Source organism: Homalodisca vitripennis, unplaced genomic scaffold, assembly GCF_021130785.1.
Source record: "Homalodisca vitripennis isolate AUS2020 unplaced genomic scaffold, UT_GWSS_2.1 ScUCBcl_575;HRSCAF=2888, whole genome shotgun sequence".
Taxonomy (NCBI): Eukaryota; Metazoa; Arthropoda; class Insecta; order Hemiptera; family Cicadellidae; genus Homalodisca; species Homalodisca vitripennis.
This window is the reverse complement of record NW_025776700.1, coordinates 49,202-71,581: the sequence shown is the minus strand read 5'-3', so window position 1 is coordinate 71,581 and position 22,380 is coordinate 49,202.

Below are 22,380 nucleotides of genomic sequence, written 5' to 3'. Positions count from 1 at the left end.
GCGCTGATCACAAGTGAAATACATGTAAAGGTGTTTATACTGCCTGCCGGTAGTGTCAGTGGGTGGGTTGTAACATTTTACTGCACAACAGCTACATTGTCACGTATGTCGATAGCCTCACAGCGCTGATCACAAGTGAAATACATGTAAAGGTGTTTATACTGCCTGCCGGTAGTGTCAGTGGGTGGGTTGTAACATTTTACTGCACAACAGCTACATTGTCACGTGTGTCGATAGTCTCACAGCGCTGATCACATGTGCAATACATGTAAAGGTGTTTATATTTTCATCCACTTCTAAAAACATTGCGCATGCTTGTATGATAAAAATTTACTTTTTTATTGATCTATAACATAACAACACGTATTTAATTTGTAATTACCTTAAATGCTTTTATTACATAATTTCTTTAATAAGTAAAGTGTTACGTTTGCTTAGTATTATTAATCATGTTATTTAGTTTTAGTTTTTACCTTTGTCTACTAGGTTATGTTAATTGTTTAGGAATGCATTAGCATTACTATACAATTAAATATTAGTTAAAAATTAAACATTAGCATTATTAAACATTAGTTTGTAATTGTTTTAATATGATCGTAACATTGCTTATTATTATTAATTGTGTTGTTTTTTAGTAGTTATCAATTCATTTCATTAGAAATTACATGCAATAAAATATTACTGACAAACACAAATGAAAAAGTGATGGCCGCCTTTTAGTAGTTACTATAAATTAGTAAATTGAGTTAAATAATAAGTAAGTATTTCAGTTGGAACTTTACAGGTTAAAAGTACGATAGTTATCAATATATTTTGATGATTCCTAAATTACGAGTACTGATGAAATAAAAGATCTATGTTGACTACACTGTTTACAATAACCACTCTGTTAACATGAATAAGGCACATGTACACAATCGGTACATTGAGGTGACACTAGGCTTGGAATTCACTCAAGTATAGGGGTGGGGAAATTATAAAGGCCTATTTTTGGAATAGCTAGTTCGAGGAATTCGCTAGAATTTACCCTGCACCCCTGTACTTTCCTTACAGGACACATGAGTTCCTTACAGTAGTGGCCTTGATGTTATTGTAGGGCAATAACTCTGAGCTCCACTATTAATTATTTCAAGTTATTTATATGTGTGGCAATAACACTCTGCAAGATAGGCTGGTTATTATAGATCTGAATGGGTTATAACCTCCTTTAACTTCAAAATGTTAACAAAGATGTGAAAAATATGTTCAATTTAGATTGAGTGACGATGAATCTTGGAGAGCAGTGAATGTTTAAACGGATTTTTTTAAGTTTTGAGCGAAAAAAATAAAGTTATCAGTGCTCTTGGAGGACTGGCACATACTCGTTAAATATTAAATTAACATTTTGTAAATAGTTTAACCTATAATTACTACTGCTGTTTAGATGTTATTTGAGGATGTTTATATAGTTAAAACTTGGAGTGGATTTGACCAGTAAAACATCTCTTTCTTGGCTCCTGAGAGAAGTTATAAGCCGTACATACTTTCATTAAATTTTTTAATGGGTCTAGAAAGTTCTAGGTTTCATGTCAAATTCTTGTGAAAACTATTTTAAATCTTAACAACGACGAAGTGGTAAATTGAGTACATAGACATGTAATACGTACGATTATATCCGTAGATGAATAAATATATTTTAAACGTTCCTGAGAAATTATAGATTGATGTTTAATATACTTAATAGTAAATGATACGTGTTGTAGTGGTATCATTGAAACTGTCTTAATTGGCAAGCAAAATGTTCAGAGCATATACAAACTCTACTTTTGTAGATATAATATAAATAGTTATGAGTATCCACAAACAGTTTTTTTTTAATAACGAAATTTAAAATATACTTGAAAATAAATTATTATTGCTAATAATAATACCAATATTGATATTAAAAATCGTGTAATCAGATAAGTTAAAATCATTATTACTTATAGTGCGTGTTAGATGTTTAGAAAATACGTTCATTGTGCTTGTTGGTAGAGTTTTAATTGACAGTACTGTGATCACAATGTTTCTGTATAAAATACAACAGCACATGTGTACACAGATGAGTAGAAACAATGTGGATGAAGTTGATGGTTGTTGCCTCGTTATTTAGTTTCTCTATGGACAGAAATGTTTTTATTTCTGTAATAACACTTGTTTTTTCACTCAAACTCTGTATTCACTAATCAAAAAGTGTATGAAATCGGAATAGGCAGATTTTTCATAACTTTATACCAGTAAAGATATATAGACATGAAATGTTGTGTACGAATGCTATGACCATTATTGTACGTTTTCAATAAATATAGAAAATAACTAAAACTGTATGTAAAGATCTAGCACTTCACAAAAAACGTATGCTATTGTCGCTCAGCAATGAGTAAACATTGAAGTAAATATATGTCAGACTGAAAGTAATACATCATCGTCAGATAACTAGATACAAATACTAGAAGTACCAGGTTCAGGGTTGGTATATGGTTAGATGATGCTGGCTATACATTTATTATCGTTTATGGCGGTTGTGTTTAAGCTTGTCAAGCTAAGATATGATATTACGATATGATAAAACATTATTTATTAAAATTTCTCCTTGCGATACGGATGCCAATGATGTTGCCTAACCTGATCTCTAGCTCAGTTTGGATGAAGTCTCAGATAGTTGTCTTCTCAGCTCACCGGGCAATGTATATAGTGGCCGGCTTGGTTATACGATACCACCGATACCACTCAGAGCTTGCGTAACCATGTACGTCCCCTTCGGCTCCTAAAAGACTGATATTTAAAACAAATTTTCAAATAATTTACAAAGCTTGTTAATCTTACATTTTTTTGACATCTTGATCGATTGGTTCTTTATTATTTGTTTCTAAACGAACCAAGAAATACGTTTTGATTTTATATGTTGATCAGTTTTAAAAGCATTATTATTTGCAGGATATAACTACAATCAGTCTTTGGTATGGCTCTAATATCGATATAATATATTTTATTTATATATATTTTATATCGATAGAATATAAGATAGTTTACATATTTCGAGCTTCGTGTCCACCAAATGGATTTTATTATTCATAGTATTTTAATAAGTAGTTAGGGTACACGTTAACAGCTACAGTGATACTAACAGTCGGATGCAAAAATTAGTTCTGAACGATGTGTACAACTTTATGACGTACTGAAAATAGATAAGTAGTAATTTAGTCCGTTTTTGAGGTTGAGAGAATGAATTTCATAACTGTGCAATATAGTGGGCCACATATAGTGGCCTGAAAAGCTGATCGGTAAAACAGTGAGTACCACTCGTGTGACCACTCTCCCCCCACCTGAAGAACAGGACTTGGGGTAAATCAAAAACCAGACTGATCTGAGGCAGAAAACAGTCATGGCAACCGCTGTGTTCAGGTGATATGAGAGGCTACACATATTAATTTAATGCCGATCTCAAAAGGGTAATGCTTTCTGATACTCATTTCGCCTTCCACCAAAATTACTATAGTGACTGACGGCAAATATTCCATTCCTATAAAACCACCAGATTTTTCATACCTCAACAGATTTTAAAATAAATTAGACTCCGTGAATTTACTCCCGGTGAAGATTAATCACGGCTCCTGGACCAATAAATTTTGCAATGATGAGAAATATTCATCAGAATACAGTCTTCACTAGAAAGGTAATCACTAAAAATGGTGTTTTCTGGCAAGTGGGGTGAAATGCTCAAACCCTTGATTGTGGGATTCACGTTCCTTCATTAAGCTTCATTAACATATGACCCACATTTAAACTGTTATTTAAATCTAGTAACATTTTTGAATCTACAGTATGTTTTATGAATATTCAAACATTCAATTTACATCATTCTAATATATTTACTTACCTTCATTATATTACATTAAGGTGTAAGTGAAACGTGATTTTTAATAGAGTATAAAAGAATAAGACTAAACCTATATCTGCTTCGTAAATAAAATAATTATTCTAGTGGTTTACTTGTGCAAACAACGTAGGAGTACCATAAGTCGCGAAGCAAGCTTCGCTGATGTTGCTTGAAGAGTTTCAAATTTATATCACATTTCATTCTCCAGATGACTTGCGGACAGCTGTACAGGCAGACAGTAATAGAGAAAAGACATTTTCACTACCGGAAGACGAAAGAGAAAATGTGTCAGCCTACTGAGTAATAAGCTTCAATCTTCCTCAGCCAGATGCCAAGTTGGGCAAACACATCTATAAAACTCATTCTAGTCTATGTAGAAAGGAAGTTTCATTTACAATTTAAAGTCTACTGATGAAACTTTTCTAGAGATATATTGCCACATTATAAATTACAAGTTTTAAACATTATGTTTCAGTGATGTACGAGTATTTAGGGTGCTACAAACCGTTGAAATCTAATATAGTCACACTCTTTTTATATTGACTTTCCATTGTATTGTAATTTCTTTTTACTCTATGAACAAACATGTCATATGTCAAGTTCTTTTACAATTGTACTCGGTTTGTTTACAAATGTGTTTGTCCTAAAATTTTCTCGTTTACCATCATGGTTCATTTACCTCGTACGTTATTGACTCTCCCCCTTATTCTGTTTGATAAGGTCCTCGCACAGGCCAGTGGCCCATGAGGACGGACATAATAAGGCTTAAAAGGGGATCGGTCTCTCCTTTTTTATATAAAAGAATTTTGAACAGTGTCAGTTCGTTTACGAGATAACGTGGAGATATATAAACAGCAATGGCCTTTTCTCAGGCACTAAAATATATTAAGTAGCCACAGTCAGTATTTTTGAATATAATGTTATAAAATTAAAAATGATTTAGTTCCATAACAATAATTCAATCTCTCAATTAAAGTATGTTTTAGGTATTTAGATTTTTTCAATCCGCATTTGAATAGTTTTAAAATAGCTTCACATATTTCGTCATATCATGTCAAGTTATCTTCACGTTTTATATACATCAACTACAACGCCTTAAAGTCGAATAATTTTGGTAATATATCAGTATATAAGAACCCAGACATTTCATATTTTGGCTGTCTATGGTATTTAGTTTCACAAATTATGCGTCACAAAATTTTGCGCTTAGTGCAACTAAAGTGTGGTAAGTGCCGCAGTCAATTTCAGTTGATTACGTAAAGGGCTGCAATGCATTTCCGGCGATTAAATCACCAGAGAGTAGAATTTTACGTATTGCACTTTAATAGTAAATGGAGGTCAACCTTACACAATGCACTGCGGTTATCATCGTAGTTAAGTTTATTATAATTATATACATATACTCATAGCATTGTATTTCTTCGAGCTGGTGTGAGTCAATACTCAATCAATATACTAGTTCACACACCGTCAAAAAGATATCTTATTATGTCATGTTAATGTCACCGGATAGTATTCAAGTTTTCAAGGTTAATGTAATGTTCCATGCAATACTTCTAGCTATCAGTCACATTACATGTACAGAAAAGTATCTTGTCTGGATTTTCTGGCAGTACATAAATACTAAAATTGTACAGTGCAAAGGTTGCATTGCCACTTTTGCCGATATCTTTACGACATTGATCTAAGTTCAATACATGTACCGGATTATATTGCCTCGTGTTGGTGGCAGTGTGTGGCTATAAAAAGTATCTGTACACACGTTCCATTGACAATTGTGTCGATATCTTGACGTTGTTGATTGTTAATGCAATACATGTGTAGGAGATTGTACTACCTGGAGTTCGTGGTAGTAGATAAGCTATAAAATTTATCTGCACATACATTTCATTGTTACTAGTGCCAATATTTATACATCGTTGATCGTTGTAGCAATACATGTCTTACCGAATGGGCAATACACATGGGGTTGGATACTGCCGAGGTCGTAGTAATGAATACTCGAAATTCGAAGTTTACGTATATGTTTAATAATTGCAAATAAACATAACAGCACCACTTCTAGGTGGTAAAATAAAATAAAGTACTGCCCAGTTGCCGCCAAATAGAGTATGGATGTCCTAAAATATGATACCTTGGGATGGGTCTAAATATTCCAATATTCTATAGATTGTACCTTCGAAATTAATAATTATTAAAACTTTAAAAATAACTTCCCTTTACGATGACCTTGCCTCACAAACGCGGGCGTCAGCATTCTTGGCTCGACAATACAGTCGAGAAGGACTGTAGTCGGAAAAGGATGGAAGTCTAAAACATGAAGTAATTGGACCTTGACAAGAAGAGAGCTCGATGAGCGAACTGCAACACACCTAATACAAAATCGTGACGGTATTAGTCATTTATCGAGGCAGCTTATAATCACGACAACGTGGTCTCGTCAGAAGGACATCGCCACAAATATTATCCAAGTTGATCTGGAAAATAAAACACATTCAAGGTAAGTTACTTTACAAGTTATAGTTTTACTTTATATTACAGTCAAATTAGATGTCTTGCATTCAAAAAGGGCTAAACTATGATACGAAAATATAAATTTTGACTTACGGACAAGGCGCGCGATATGTAGCTTCGGTAGCGAGGTTCGGCAGCTATAAAGCTTACGAGAGAAAAAAATAATACGCGTGCCAATTAGGTTATCAATCCGCCAAGAATTTAGTTTCAAGAACATCGGATGTACCTTATACCATCGCTGTATTGATGTCGACACAAGTAACAATGTTTTTATTTTTGTAGTTACATTTTATAGCCCACCACGTTTCACGATAAAAGAAAGAATATAAATCTATGATATTTATTGTACGTACGATATACGTTTACACGATATGACGAATTCTGCAGTTGTTACGGTTAGCGTTTGTAGTAACAAACCCATTACACGATAACATTCACCAGATATACGATCGTTGTTATTGCACTTCTGACAAACATTATTAAAATAACATCACATTGCATAATACCTACCACAACTCAATATAGGATATAATTTCGCAACATTCACTCGGATGACAATTGACAATACATAAAATATAGACAGTATAAACATCTGTACATGTATTCCACTTGTAATCAGCGCTGTAAGAAAATCGGCGCACGTAACAATACAGATTTTGTGTAGTTAAATGTAACAGCCTACCCAGTGCCACACCAGGCAGGCAGTATAAACACCTTTACATATATTGTACTTGTGATAAATGCTGCGAGGATATCTACACACATGACAATGTAGCTGTTATGCAGTAAAATGTTACAATCCAACCGCTGCCATTACCTGCAGGTAAAAAACAGCCTGTACATGTATTGTACATGTATTGCACATGTAATCAACATTGTAAACCTATAGACACACGTGACAATGTAGCTGTTGTGCAGTGAAATGCAATCCACCCTCTGCCATTACCTGCAGGTAGTATAAACACCTGTACATGTATTGCACATGTAATCAACGTTGTAAACCTATAGAAACACGTGACAATGTAGCTGTTGTGCAGTGAAATGTTAAAATCCACCCTCTGCCATTACCTGCAGGTAGTATAAACACCTGTACATGTATTGCCCGTGTAATCAACGTTGTAAACCTATACACACACGAGACAATGTAGCTGTTGTGCAGTGAAATGTTAAAATCCACCCTCTGCCATTACCTGCAGGTAGTATAAACACCTGTACATGTATTGCCCGTGTAATCAACGTTGTAAACCTATACACACACGAGACAATGTAGCTGTTGTGCAGTGAAATGTTACAATCCAACCGCTGCCATTACCTGCAGGTAGTATAAACACCTGTACATATATTACACTTGTAATCAACTTTGTAAACCTATAGACACACGTGACAATGTAGCTGTTGTGCAGTGAAATGTTACAATCCAACCGCTGCCATTACCTGCAGGTAGTATATACACCTGCACATGTATTGCACTTGTAATCAACGTTGTAAACTTATAGATACACGGGAAAATGTAGCTGTTGGGGAGTAAAATGTTACAACCCACCCTCTGCCATTACCTGCAGGTAGTATAAACACCTGTACATGTATTGCACATGTAATCAACGTTGTAAAGGTATAGACACACGGGACAACGTAGCTGTTGGGCTGTAAAATGTTACAACCCACTCACTGCCATTCAACACACCAGCACCTACCAGACCTACCAGCAGGTAGAGGTGCATTATGCAGTATGAGCACCTCTACCTGTATTGCTATTGTGATCAACGCTGTGAGGATATCGGTGATAAAGTAGTTTCTGTGCAGTAAAAAGGTAAACCCCACCCACTACCACTACCGGCATGCAGTATGAGCACCTTCTTCATTCAGTTTCATAATGGGTTTCCAATAATAGCAATGCTTTAACACGAGTATTTCTATAAAATTAATCGTGCAGCTAAAATGAAAAAAACCTGCATGTGCTGAAAAAAGCAAGAAGTAAATTGAGATAATTTAAAAAGATGTTTCCTCACGTTTTCAATTTAGTGATACGAGAAATCATGACATTACGTTTTGATATCAACAATCTAATGTCTTCCTCATGTAAGTAACTAACCTAACACATAACTATAACTAAAGTTAAAGTAAGCATTAATAATAAAGGAATTTATATATATATATATATATATATATATATATATATATATATATATATATATATATATATATATATATAATTTTTTCAATAAACAGGTTCTAGTCCCGGCGGAGCAAGTACTTTTTGTGATTCAATGATTATTGAAAATATTAAATTCAGCTATTGCCATTTATACAAATTTAAATATAGTATATATATATATATATATATATATATATATATATATAATCAATTTAAGGTATTTATATTTATTCCTAATATGTTAAGGTATAAGATTGTCTTGGATAGAAAATACAATAATTGATAAATATAATGTGTGGAAATCATGAAAAACTCTGATATCTTATACCTCTATACTTCCAGCAATTTCTGGCTTCTAGCCCAACGTTTTACACTTCCATTCCTCCTCTTTATAAGGCTAATGTTTTCCCAAGTAGAAAGTAGTCAACTGCCTTCGCCCCAGCATCATGTGACCCTTGGGATTTTTTATAATTTTTAGCAGAGCAAGATATGGTGCTCTTAGAATTCTGAAACATTTTTTTCAATATTCGATATAATATATGTACATTTCCCTTCACGTAATTGGACACAATTTTAATTAAATATTCGGAAATGACAACATAACTTTAACAATAATAAAGTATTTAATTACAGATTATAGTTTATTTGATCTTGTATAAAAGTCAATGCAATACATGATACTTTAAATAACGAAGTAATGCAGTAGATAATGTTGGGATATAGAACTGTCAGCTCAGGTAAGCTTTATCAGTGAACATAGATATGATGTAATAAGAACTTCTTTCTCAGTTTTCTGCGCCCAAAGTATTTTTTTACAACTACCAAACATTGTACGTCAGGTTTTATAATTGTAAAATATTCAAACCGAACATTTACACGTACGTTTCATTTTTACAGCATTTATTACAGTTTACAAATGAAAATAATGTTTGTTTCACAACTGCGAGGATACGAGGTAATTATGCAGGAATAAAAATTAGTTTGGTGGATTCAAAGTGAATGTAATCACTATGGAGGGGAAAATGGGGTAAATTAATCACTGGCAGCTTTTATTGTCACGGCGAGGTAATTAAGTTGATTGTGGACGCGGAAAGTTCAGGTAACAACTGGGAAACCAACCACATCGTGTTTCAAACGTGTTTTTATACGACAGTAACAAATAATAGAGTTTACGAAACCATTTTGTAAAATGTAATTTCACCACATTCGAATAACATTTATGTGAAATTATCTCGTAGAGTTAGAGGCACGAATTAACCAAATAGATGGTATACGTAATTTATTTCCAGGATCGTTCCATTATATGTGTGTAATCTTAATTAATATTATAAATGCGAAAGTGCCTTTGTTTCTTTGTGTTTATTTCACGCGTAAACATCAACCGAATTTACTGAAATTTTATATGGCCATTTTTATGGTTCCTGGGAAAAATGTAGGCCTTATGATATTTCAAGTGTACTTCCGTGCTAAGACCCATTGGTATTTAAATTAGCGAAAAATCCCATCTTGGTATCTAAAGTGGTGAAAGAATAAATGAAAAGGCCTGTAAATTGTAATTAGCTTTACTTTGTAAATAATTATTGACTTATGACATTATGCTTAACTGAGTCCTCCTCCGTGGACTAATGATTATAGTCTCGGGTTTATAACTGTGAGATCACGGGTTCAAATCCCGGGGAGGTTCAATAATGTATAGACACGAAACAGTGTGTGTACTTAGAAAATAAACCAGTGTACATCAAAGCAAAAAAAAATAGCACAACATAGCTGAATCTGAGGCTTAAAAGAGAACAAAAAAATTATGCTTGAATAACTTAATCACCATTTTAAATTTCTTTACTGCATTAGTGTGTAACTTGTCTAATTAATAGTCATTAGATTTTACAATATTTTTATATATCAGCGATTAGGTAATTAAGTACCCTAACTTATAAATATACCTTATAAAATGAAAAAAAGTTAAAATTTGCTCCGAAAACTCCCTTTCAAGCGGCCGACATGAACTATGCTAGATGAAAGTTCGCTGGACTGTGCTTTTGAACTTATATACCGATTCCAGCTCTAAATTTTCGAAAATATTAAAATATTCTTTACTTTATAAAGAAACAAACACGTAAGTATTTTGAAGTTTGCTTTAAGGATTGTGAAGGAAACAGAATTTTCCGAATATTTTTTATCGATCAGTGATAAAAAAATCAGTGATCGTTCAGTTTGTTGGTACTATAGTGTCACTGTTATTGTACTTTTAGCTGTGTATTTTTTGCAAATATTAAATATTAGATATAAATGACAACAGCTCATAAACCAAAGACGAGGAGATGCTTGTCTCATTCCCCACCACTGGAGGGGGCCCCTCCTGCGCGGGGCTGCTCATATAATTGCTTCTGCGCAGATTTCTTTGCGAGCGGTTTATCTATAGCAATGCTGATATAAAAGACAAATTAGTTTATCTTAATCCTATCTTAGTTGTCTTTAAAAGAAGTATGCTTCTCACAACTTTGTATTCATATACATTTTATTGATCAGGAAAATAAACTATTTAACAAAAAACTCAAACATTGTCGTATAACAATTCACTTAAACGAGAAGTGCAAATATATTTGTAAAACCTACGAAATTGTATGCGAAGACGCGGGTTACTGCTTCTTTATATTATAAATGTTCATTACAAATAATAAATGTCAAAATTCCACGCAATAAACATTGAAATTGGTGATAGTCCAATGACTTTTATTAACTTGATATTATTAAAATCCACCAAGCGAAGGAAACAGGATTTTCCGGACATTTGCCACTGTTCAGTGAAATAAAAAATCAGTAACACTACGTTTCGAGATTTGCAATCTGATCTCTTCTTCAGGTAAATAACTAACCTAATACATAATTATAAACTAATCGTACCAAAGTGTTGTGACACGCCAAGTCAAGAATCACAACTACTATGTTGAGATGTCAACTTCACTAACTCTAAAATATGCACTTAATAAAGAACTATACACAACATTAATCATTAAAACTGCACTACAGACCACAGTTAAAAATACTTCTGCATTCGTATACCAACCACCTACGACTGTAAAAATAATCTTCAAACAAAGGATGAAATAATTGAAGCGGAAAAAAGCTTCAATAAGCTAATCGTATACAAATACTTGTGTTGTAACTTTAGCTCTTTGTATCTCGTAGTCTGAGATTATTATGTATCTCACGCTCGATTTTAAGTGTATCTAACTAAAACTAGATCCTAGAAAAACTATCGTTTCATTTTTAACTCTAATTGGCTCTCTGTTATATCCACCATATAAAGAAATTACAAAATCTATCATATACATTGTAATTTAATATTGTTATTATGTAGTGTTTCTTGTTTTAAATTCTTTTATATTTGATAAAATCTGTGAATAATTTAAATAAACGTGTACTCGTGTTTAATTGGCTTACATTCAGATTAAATCGGCTACAAACAAGTTGGAATATAATGTAGAAGAGCAATTGATTAACACTGAAACAATTGTAAACCAACTGTGTGTGTTTCCCCGCCTCTTTAATAAAGGATTTTTTCACTTAACTTTATTTAATTTTTAATATGAATGATACTTTTATTTATTGAGTAAACAGAAAATATAATAAACTGGAGTCCATCGTAAAAGACAGTGACTATATTTTAATTCTGCGTGTCCTTACGTTGTAGTATTCACGATAGCTTACCGGAGATTGTAATTACTCACTAATATAACTGTTTACTGAAAAAAATTAATAATTTTGCAAAATTCTTGAGAAATATTTCAACTGCAAACTTTACATTTCGCATGCAAAACAATTTTTACAAATACAAGAATGATTTATATGACGGTACATGTTCAAGCATGGAATTTGACTAAGCGTCAGTGATACCTGTCACTACGTAGGTTCACACAATTTCTCTTTTGTCTATTGGGAGGTTATAAACATTTCTTTCCTGCACAGTTGTATGTCTGTCTATCTGGTCACAGCACATATAGAGAACTAAATAAGCTATATTTATTTGAACATTTGAATGAAACTTAGGAAAAGCTGGTACGTGACTCAAAGTATACTGTACTTTTATGTTGTCATATAGCTGTAATAAATGGTGGAATTTTAAATAACTGCTTTTCCTATAATTTCTCTAAGTTAAAATATATTTGAAGTAGAGTGGTAACTTTAAAAGCGCGTTGCGAAGGTCATTGACAAGGAAAATCACGCTGTTTGAAATCGAGCCAAATACAAGTCTTGCCGATCAGAGGCTTGCTTGAGCTGGCTAGGCTATATCAGTCTAACACAATTATCCCCACAAAAGCCACTAATACTATTATCGTTATTTGTCTAACTTTGTTCCTCCTACCACACTACCTGGACTTCTCCAGCAAACTGAATTCTGAACAAAGTTCCTACCGCCATTTTGTCATCAGTAGACAGGCATACACGTAAAATTACCACAAAAATCGTACACATATTGAACTATCATTACGTTATTCTGGTTTTTTTTAAAGATGATATCTTGTATACTACCAGTGTTACCACTCTCAATCATACTTTTTTCTTTAATCATATTACGTGCTATTTTTTTCAGTAAAAAAAAATTCGTAATCTACAAGTTGTAAAGGTGTAAAACCTACTTATTAATTTACACCAAGGGACATTACTTGGCTGTTACCTGTAAGTAATAGTTACAAAGCTAACTTGCTTATCTCTTTTCATAAAGAGATTTCAATTAGGCTGTGGTCTGCCAGTAGTACAGTTAAAAACTTAACACACTTATTAATTTTCATCAATAGGTATGGTTCCTTACCACCAGTGCTAGTTTAAGTTTAATTATGCTGTAACCACGGTTACAAAGCCATGAACCTAAAATACTATTATATATCATCAAAGAGATATTACTTAGGCAGTGGTATACCAATGTAACCAGTGTCTGCCAGTAATACAGTTATGAACAAAAATTACTTATTATATTTATCAAGAGGCATGATTCTTTTTATTAGTACTAAATTAAGTATAATTACTCCGTGGTCTGCTAGTAATAAAATTCTTAACCAAAATGATGAATTAAAACGCAATTTTAACACTGTGATATGCAAATATCTCATTGCACAATTAAAATGCCTTGAAATTACAAAGTATCAGTTTTTTGCATTGACTAAAAGGTATAATAAACTAGTTTGTTTGCGTTCGACACTGCTGCCATCTATGATCAGATTTGGACGGTATTAGGCACGTATTTTAATTATATTTAAGAATAAAGTATAATTATTTAATTCAAAAATATCCCTTAATATCCTATTAAAAATTGTTTCAATGTAATTTTATACGATGTAAGGATACGCGTTGTATTTATAAACTGTTAAATTGACAGAACACACTGAACCATTCATCGTCCTAGTATTTTGTATTTGCATGAATACAGTGTAACTGAAAACGAATAGTATTACTTAACTATAATTATATATGGAAGCTGTGACGAGTTCTTATTATTTATTAAATTGATTAGAAAAACTGAGAATGTTTAATTGTAAGGCAATTGAAATTATTTTCCTTTGACATTATCGGACGACATATTTACAGTAGCTGAAGGAACAAAAGCGGAGGGACCGAGCTCTAACATGATTCAACGAACCGTTCCCTCCGTGACTGCAATGTGAAGAAAGAACGAACGCAGGGAACCCGTGACCATAGCACAAGGAATCACAAAGTAACATGGAATCATCAGACACTATATGCTATTTCTTATAGCATATTGTCTGATTTCACTGTTGTCTGTTGTCTGTGTTCACTGTGTTGTGTGTTGACTGTTTTAGGTACATAAATATAGATATAATTTCTCTAGCATTATATTGTGATCAGGGATAAAGAAGTGTGGATATGTATACAGTATAGTATTGTACTGTATAATATTTACATATATTATACTGTACATACTACAAAAGATTACCGAGTGTACAAACAATGGTAGCGATCCGGAGAGTCACAAAATAGGCATACATTCATTTTCAGGAATTAAACTAATCGTAAATAATAATTCGTCGATACAGTTTTGAAAATTTAAACGAGCTAGAAAAAACTGATTAACTTTTCACATAGCATACATTAATTTAGGTACATCATCATGCCTGCTACAACTATTCGTGTTGTCACACAATCAATATATAACTACAAAGTAAGAGTTAATGTCTTAAAAGTGCATGTGGTGTAACATTTATACTATGGGACTATAATCAAGATAGCGGCCAGAGTAGAACACCTGCGATCCAATATTTAAATATTGGAAATGAAGCCTTGCAATAGACAGAATGTAATTATTATGGCCTGAGCAAGCCATCGAAGGGGCAGCAGGACTAGCGAGGGATACAATACCGATTGGTATAAATTGTACCACATTATAAATTGGTATAATTTCTTATTCGTAACCAAGGAATTAGGACGGTATAGCCGAATGTGATTGGAAAGTAAGGCAATATAATATTGTAATAAAACAGCACATAGCATAAGGATACATATTCACTGTATTATGTATAGATAAAAAAACACAGACATCTAGACGGTTAGCCTGAGAAGCAGGCTTATATGCCCTTTTTCGGAATCAAACTACTAAAATCAAACTAAATTACCGATTGTAAAATTAGTCAACGTAACTTTTTGGGTGTTATGTTGCCCATAAGCTCGTATATACGATTTCGTTGAAAGTTAGCATATACAGTGGAACAAGGTGTACCTTTAATACGTATAACTTTGTTTCAAAATGAACGAAGAGTTCTATCATACTAAGTCAATAATAAAAACACGGACACGATCGGTAAGATCGCTTTTACAATGGTTTCATAAATGTATTTCAAGTGTAAATAACATTTTTGAAGCTATCCAATCAATATTAGCATGGAATGCTGCAAATAAATTTGAAACGTACCGTTGGTGTGCATACACATTACTAATAACCTTCGATTTCACACCACACAAAATAAATCCTTAATTTTAATTTCAAATTATTATAAAATCTATCAGGAGATTGGAATATATTACTTTGACCATCTCTTTCTTAGCGATGCCATTTAAAAAGGTTGTGTTTACGATTGTTTTCCTTATTTAGCAGCATATCACGTGCGAAGCCACGGGTAACGGCTAGTAAAGCTATCAACGTAACTTAGCTTTCACGTTTCATCATGACACATGTTATTATTTAGCAGCAGTAATAGATGAGGTTTGCTTGCGGTGTGTTCTGCCAGTAATAAAGTGTGAAATATTAACAAGTTCCTCAATATCCGGAACTTCAGTTGGCCGCACAAACACAGCAAGTTGACTGAGTGAGACGTTGGATCAAATATTTGGGTTGCTCTGCTCCTAGCCAACTGAATTTGCTTCCTTCAAATGCAACATGAAAGTCGTTCATCTTGCTGTGAACGTGATTCTTAAATGCATGTTGACCTTTACAATAGTGTACGTTTACAAAATTGTGAATAGTGTATTCAGTTATGTAAAACATCCATTCATTAAACATTTATGCCATATAGAAACAGGGAATTTTTAAAGCTAGGTTATAAAAGAGATATAATGTCATGTTTATCACAATCAGTTATACAATTATAGTGAAGACTCATTTGCATACTATACTAGTTCAATCCGTGGATTTTATGCCAAATATCTTTTGTTGCATCGACAGTATCATACTGTAGTTATATAGATGCTACTTTATATTCTTTAGTAAATATGCACTAAGCAGAATTATATTGATATTTCAGTCGTACAATATAACATATAGTGGAAAGTCCCAGCACTCCAAGATTTTGATATTTCATTTTCGATATAATAATTTGAACAATTTGTAATTTTAATGCGACGTTTAATCTAAAGAATATATTTAACCGTTAACCTATAATAGTTATATATTGACATTTTGGTTTAATCGAAACATTTTATATAAGTTAATGTTGGTTAAATGTTAATTAATGCGACAAATATAAAAACTCTTCTCAGATTATTATAATTCTTCAAATTAAAAAAAGTTTATCATTGTTTACATAAGACACTTTGTATCATTCAAATAAGCATGTTCAAAAAGTCTCTGAATATGCAAAACTATCAAAATATATTTCTAAAGGTTACAGTTTAGTTTTCAGCGATTTGAAAAAGTTGTTCAATAACTAAAATAATTACCAAACCACATATGGATCAGCACTATTTGTTGCAGTAACACAGTTCAAGAATTCGGAGAAAAAGTTGATGTTTTAATCTATCAATATATGTATATGTATATGTAAATCTATCTGTTGAGTATATGTTTTAAAAAAGACAGCATGGATTCATGACGTTTAGGAATTTTAATACCAATAAGTTAACTCAGAGGTGCAGTGGGGTATAGGTATGCTTACGTCATAGTTCATATTTCGCTCTTCTAGAAGGGCTTTGAAACACGAAAGAGACAGAGTAATTTGCCAACATGTAATTTCCTATAAATAACTATCGCTTGCCTTATGGATTCTAGGACGTATTACACTGTTCATACATGTTCACAATTACAGCCTAGTTGTAAGTATTGTGGAACCTGTCCAAGAGCGGTAAATAGGATATAATGCTGAAATAGGATTCTCGATAAAACACATTTGCTTTAAATGTAGTAATGGCTAATTCTCTTTCTCTTTACGTCAGGAATTCATATAGGGTTTTTGAAGAATCCTTTGAAATATGACATTGAACTAATAGAACAGGAATATGTTGCAGAAATATACGAGTAGTTTCATTAACCATTTTTTATCGCTCGAACGCAAGGAGTTTTCGTGTTCATGTTAATATTTAAAGTAACACTTATTTTCAAGTCTTGGGCCAGTGAGATAGGGTACTGTGGAAAGATTGGGATTTTTTTAAATAAACATAATTAACTTTATCGATTCCACGGTAAATTTCCAGTCATGTCAGGGCTTCTCTAGGAGTCCCTTAGAATATAGTTATTTCAACGGAGGAGTAAAGTTTTGAGATCAAATTTTCTCCTAATGTCTACATCACTGAGATAACATGGACTACTTAGCTTTTGATACTAATGTTCACATTGAAATCCCAATTAGAGGAAATGTGATATTTTGTCTGGGATACTGGCAATAGTGCCAAGTTTGGGATTTATCTAAGTTACCATGCATCATCTTTAGATATGGTACGTCAAATTTTTAAAGTTTCATAAGAATTTTACATTAAAATCTGCTAGAATTCTGTGAAATTGGTGTGGAGTTATGAGATAGATGATGGATTCTGTGATGGAATTTCGATCCCAATGACCATACAACCACTTCTCAGGGATTCTGTGGGACATCTATCTTAAGGTGATAAGTTATAGATTGAAATCCTTGTTGGAGAAAATGTTATAATTCTAACTGTAACAGTAATACAGGACATAGTGCCAAGACTTGGATTTGTATAAATCACCATGATACATCTTTATACATGATAAAATTATTCTTAAAATTTTTAATGATAATAGGCTGCAGCCCATAAAAAAGTATGAGGAACATGATATGAATCAACGGTAAGGAATATACTGCAGTATAGCACTGAATAACAATAGTCACTAGGATGCTAAAGGATATTTAATTTGTGGTTTTAGGTTACCTCGTCATTATCATGAGTCATATATTGTGTTTCTCTTTCAAACCGTGTCAAAAAATTACACTAACATGTTTAGTACATTAAAGTATTGATAGATTTTTTATTAAACCTAAACTGGTATGACTTTACTTTCCAAAAAGTTGTTAACATATCTAAAGATGTTAATTATATAAGCAATAGTTGGACGTAGGGGGAACTGGAATATTCAGACAGTAGATTACTGTTCTCGTCAACGTTCCGATTGTTGTTCCTGTTGAATAAATGTTTTAATCAATAACGAAACAGAGAATATAGCCTTCGTCGATGCTAAAGGATTTTTTCAGTTGTGTCACCGTTCCAGATACTATGTTTGTGTGGAAAGCTTTTTTAACCAGTTATGAATAGTCCAGATAGAATAGTATCCTCAGAAAATGTCTTCAACTGTGTATAGCTCGTCTGTAACTTTACTTTCCTTGTTAACAATATTAAATATTACTTTATTTTATAGAATAACGCGATGAATAAAGTGAATATTGTAACATAACTGAACATTTTGTTGCTTATAAAAGAAAACATGATGGGATAAAAGTAACAAAGCCTAATGAATAACGGTAATGCTGGTGGTGGCCTTTGTGCTGATAATTTTGAGTTAACCCGTCCTAAAACATCACATGCTCCAGCTTACTCCTGTCCACATGTGTTCTCAAATGATTAACTCTACTAAATACTGTGGAACTCAAGTTTCCATTAATTAAAGTGGATGTTAACTAAATATAGTAATTTGTAAATAACAGTTTATGAATAAACATTTTTAAAATACCTTCCATGATTAAAGATCCAAATACATTTGTAAAAAAATTGAAATAAAAAAAACATATATATATATTCTTCGTTGAGAGTGCCGAGCTTGTTCTTTAGCCATTTACTCGAAATAGTAATTTAATTCAAATAACATATCTGTTGGCCACCCTTTTAGGGACCTAGCCTTTTTCTTTAACTATTTTAAAAACTTCGATCAAAGTTAACTTAAAATTTATTTATCACATTTTCGATCCCATTGATGTGTATAGGCTTCTTAGTAAGCTTATTTGCACAAAAATAAACGAATGAAAATTGTAATCAGGTCAACATCATCCACTTGTCAGTTGCTTTGAACTAAATCAGAATGAAATTTAAATTATTTACGTTGTTGATTTCACCGAGTTTTAGCTATTTTTAAAAAATTAAAAGAAATTAAGATTTATTAAGTTTAAATATTCTTAATATTCCTCCATTTGAAGTATTCGTATCTTGCAAAAGTCTCACTACAAATTAGATACAACTAGTAATTATTTTAAGCAACGCATTCGTACTAAGTACTTATTTACTAAATTACTGTGTTCGGCATGTGTTTGTATTTAAAACGTTTATTATAATATTATCAGAATTTGCCAAGCGGCATTTTCCTCTGAGCTGCTTTCAACAAAGTGCAATTACTTTGACATAAACAGGTACAGTTAAATAATAACAATTACTAGACTGAATGCGCAGTTGAAACAGTTGCGGATGCGCACTCACAGATATTGTCAACTCACCTACAAGTAGTTATGGGATTTACCTACTATTTTCTAGTAGCAGGTATAACTGCTACTGATACTTTTAAAAACAAGCGATTTTAATCTAATACTCTGCGATTTCTGCATACATTGTTAGTACAGTATAATATTTCATGATTATATTTGTGTACATGTTAAATATTTAAATTTCAATAATTTTATAATTATGACTTTATTTTAGAAATCATATTTAACATTCCAAATTGAGAAATATATTTAATAGTTACAATGATAGTTTATAAAAATATTACTAACGACAAACTTCATTCTTAGAAGCCTTTAATACGTTTTTACCTAAAAAATTACGAAAAGCATATTTAGTTGACAGATATATAATTTTAAAACAGGGATCAAGTAGAAAGTTTAAAATAACCACCATTATTAACATAAAAGAATAAATTTGCATTCATTAAAAAACTCTATTAATGTTAAATCACTATAAAAACGTTCGTTTATATACCATAGAACACGGGTCGTCCAAACTTCAAATTTCAAAACCTACTGCACTGAGCTATGGAGTCCTCCAGGGATCAACACTCAGTCCAATCCTTTCCTGATATATGACAATGACAATGAATGATCCCTACTGCATGGAAAGCCTGTGCAGTACACAAATAACACGTCTCTGTTTTAGAGGGAGTTCAAAACAAAGTTTTGAGCTACAGGCTTTTGTTGACCTTATCAGTTGTGTTCAACATTTAAATAGCCTCAATATTTATTTATTTATTTATTAACGGACAAACCATTTTACAATAAATTACACAATAGCTGATACAAGCGATAAGGCAATAAAAATACAAAAAAAGAATAAGTGTATAAATCGAGAGAATGCGATACAATAACATTATGAAGCTTATAAACAACAAGATGTAAACAAAAATATAAACTATTGAAACATAAACAATGAAACTGCAAGATGTGTTCTGCAAATACAGCAATTAATTAACAAAAATCAGATACTAACAACAATACAATATATATAATAATAAATACCAACAATAATAAACTATATAAAAGTGCAATAACAGGAATAAATAAAATATAATAAATATATATAAAAGCAATGAGAACTAATATTAACAGCTAATAAACTATGTAATTTAGCAATAACAAGAATACCATATATTAGTATTAAAAATGAGTAATTAATAAGTAGCTAGGAAATAAATTATTATATAAAATTGCAAAACACGACACTCCGTAGAGGCGCTTCCAATCACTCTTGAGCTGCGATAAGTGAGGTGTCCTTCCTCCTGAACAGCTGGCCACTGCTGTATAATCAGTAGCTTAATTGGTGAGAACTTCCACTCCCCGCGCGATGGTCCGCGCCTGTACAACCCCAGCAGAAAGAAGAGAGAAGGCCTGCCGGCGAACCTGGTGAAGTCCATCGAAGAACAGGTCACACCCAGACGCAACCCGATTTCCCAGGCGAATAAACCTTGCGAAAGGACTGTTGAAGTCGAAGTTGGTTGAGTGGTATCTTCGACCCAGCAGATCTCGAGATCTTGTGTTTGCCGGAAACTCTGAGGTCGATTTCAGCTAGGAGATCTGGACAGTTCATGCGACCATTCACTATCTTCCAGAGAAGGACAACATCAGCCACGTCACGTCGCAGGGCAAGAGGTGACAAGTTCAGATTGCTGGACAGTTCCTCCCACAGGCACATCAAGATAGGCAAAACCCAGCCGGACACCAATCAAGCGAAGAAAACGCCTTTGTAGAGCCTCCAGTCTCGTCCTATTGCCAACAGTGTAAGGCGACCACACGGGACTTGCATATTCCACAAGCTGTCTCACAAGGGAACAATACAGAGAGCGAAGAGCAGAAGGATTGTCGATGCCTCTGGAGAATCTTGCTATGAAACCAAGCATCTTGTTTGCTTTGCTACTGATGTGGTCTATATGTCCAGAAAATCCCATGTCGCTGGCAAATATAACGCCTAGGTCTTTTATACACTGGGACCGTGGAATGGATGTACCAGAAATGGAGTATACGTATATGACTGGAGATTTGATGCGGTGATAAGTTATACAAGAGCACTTACTGGGATTTACAGACATGTTATTCCTGACACACCCAATCCTCAATTCCGGAAAGGCTATTTTGAATTTCTTGAGAGTCTTCTGGTGTAGACACAGCGATGAAAATCTTCAGGTCGTCAGCAAATTGTAAGGCCTTTACAGTTAATTTGTCTAGTAGGTCATTGACAAAGACATTGAAGAGGCAAGGTCCCAGCAAAGAACCTTGTGGAACTCCTGAAGAAGGTGAGAACTGAGTGGAAGTGGCGGAACCAATCCTCACGACCAGAGAACGTTTTTGAAGATAACTAGAAATCCATGACAAAAGAGGTTCAGCCACTCCGTAACCCAGCAACTTAGACACAAGAATTGTGTGGTCGACCTTGTCGAAGGCTTTTGCCATATCGATGTAGGCTGTATCAACTTGGTAGTTCTTGCGAAAAGCAGACAAAACATATTCTTGAAAGAGCAGGAGGTTGGAGACAGCAGACTTGCCCTTCATAAAACCATGTTGGGAAGGATGGATTATTTTGGATAGAAAAGGATTCAGTCCATCTACCACGATACTTTCAAAAACTTTGCCAATTGCCGGCAGAATAGTGATTGGACGGTAGT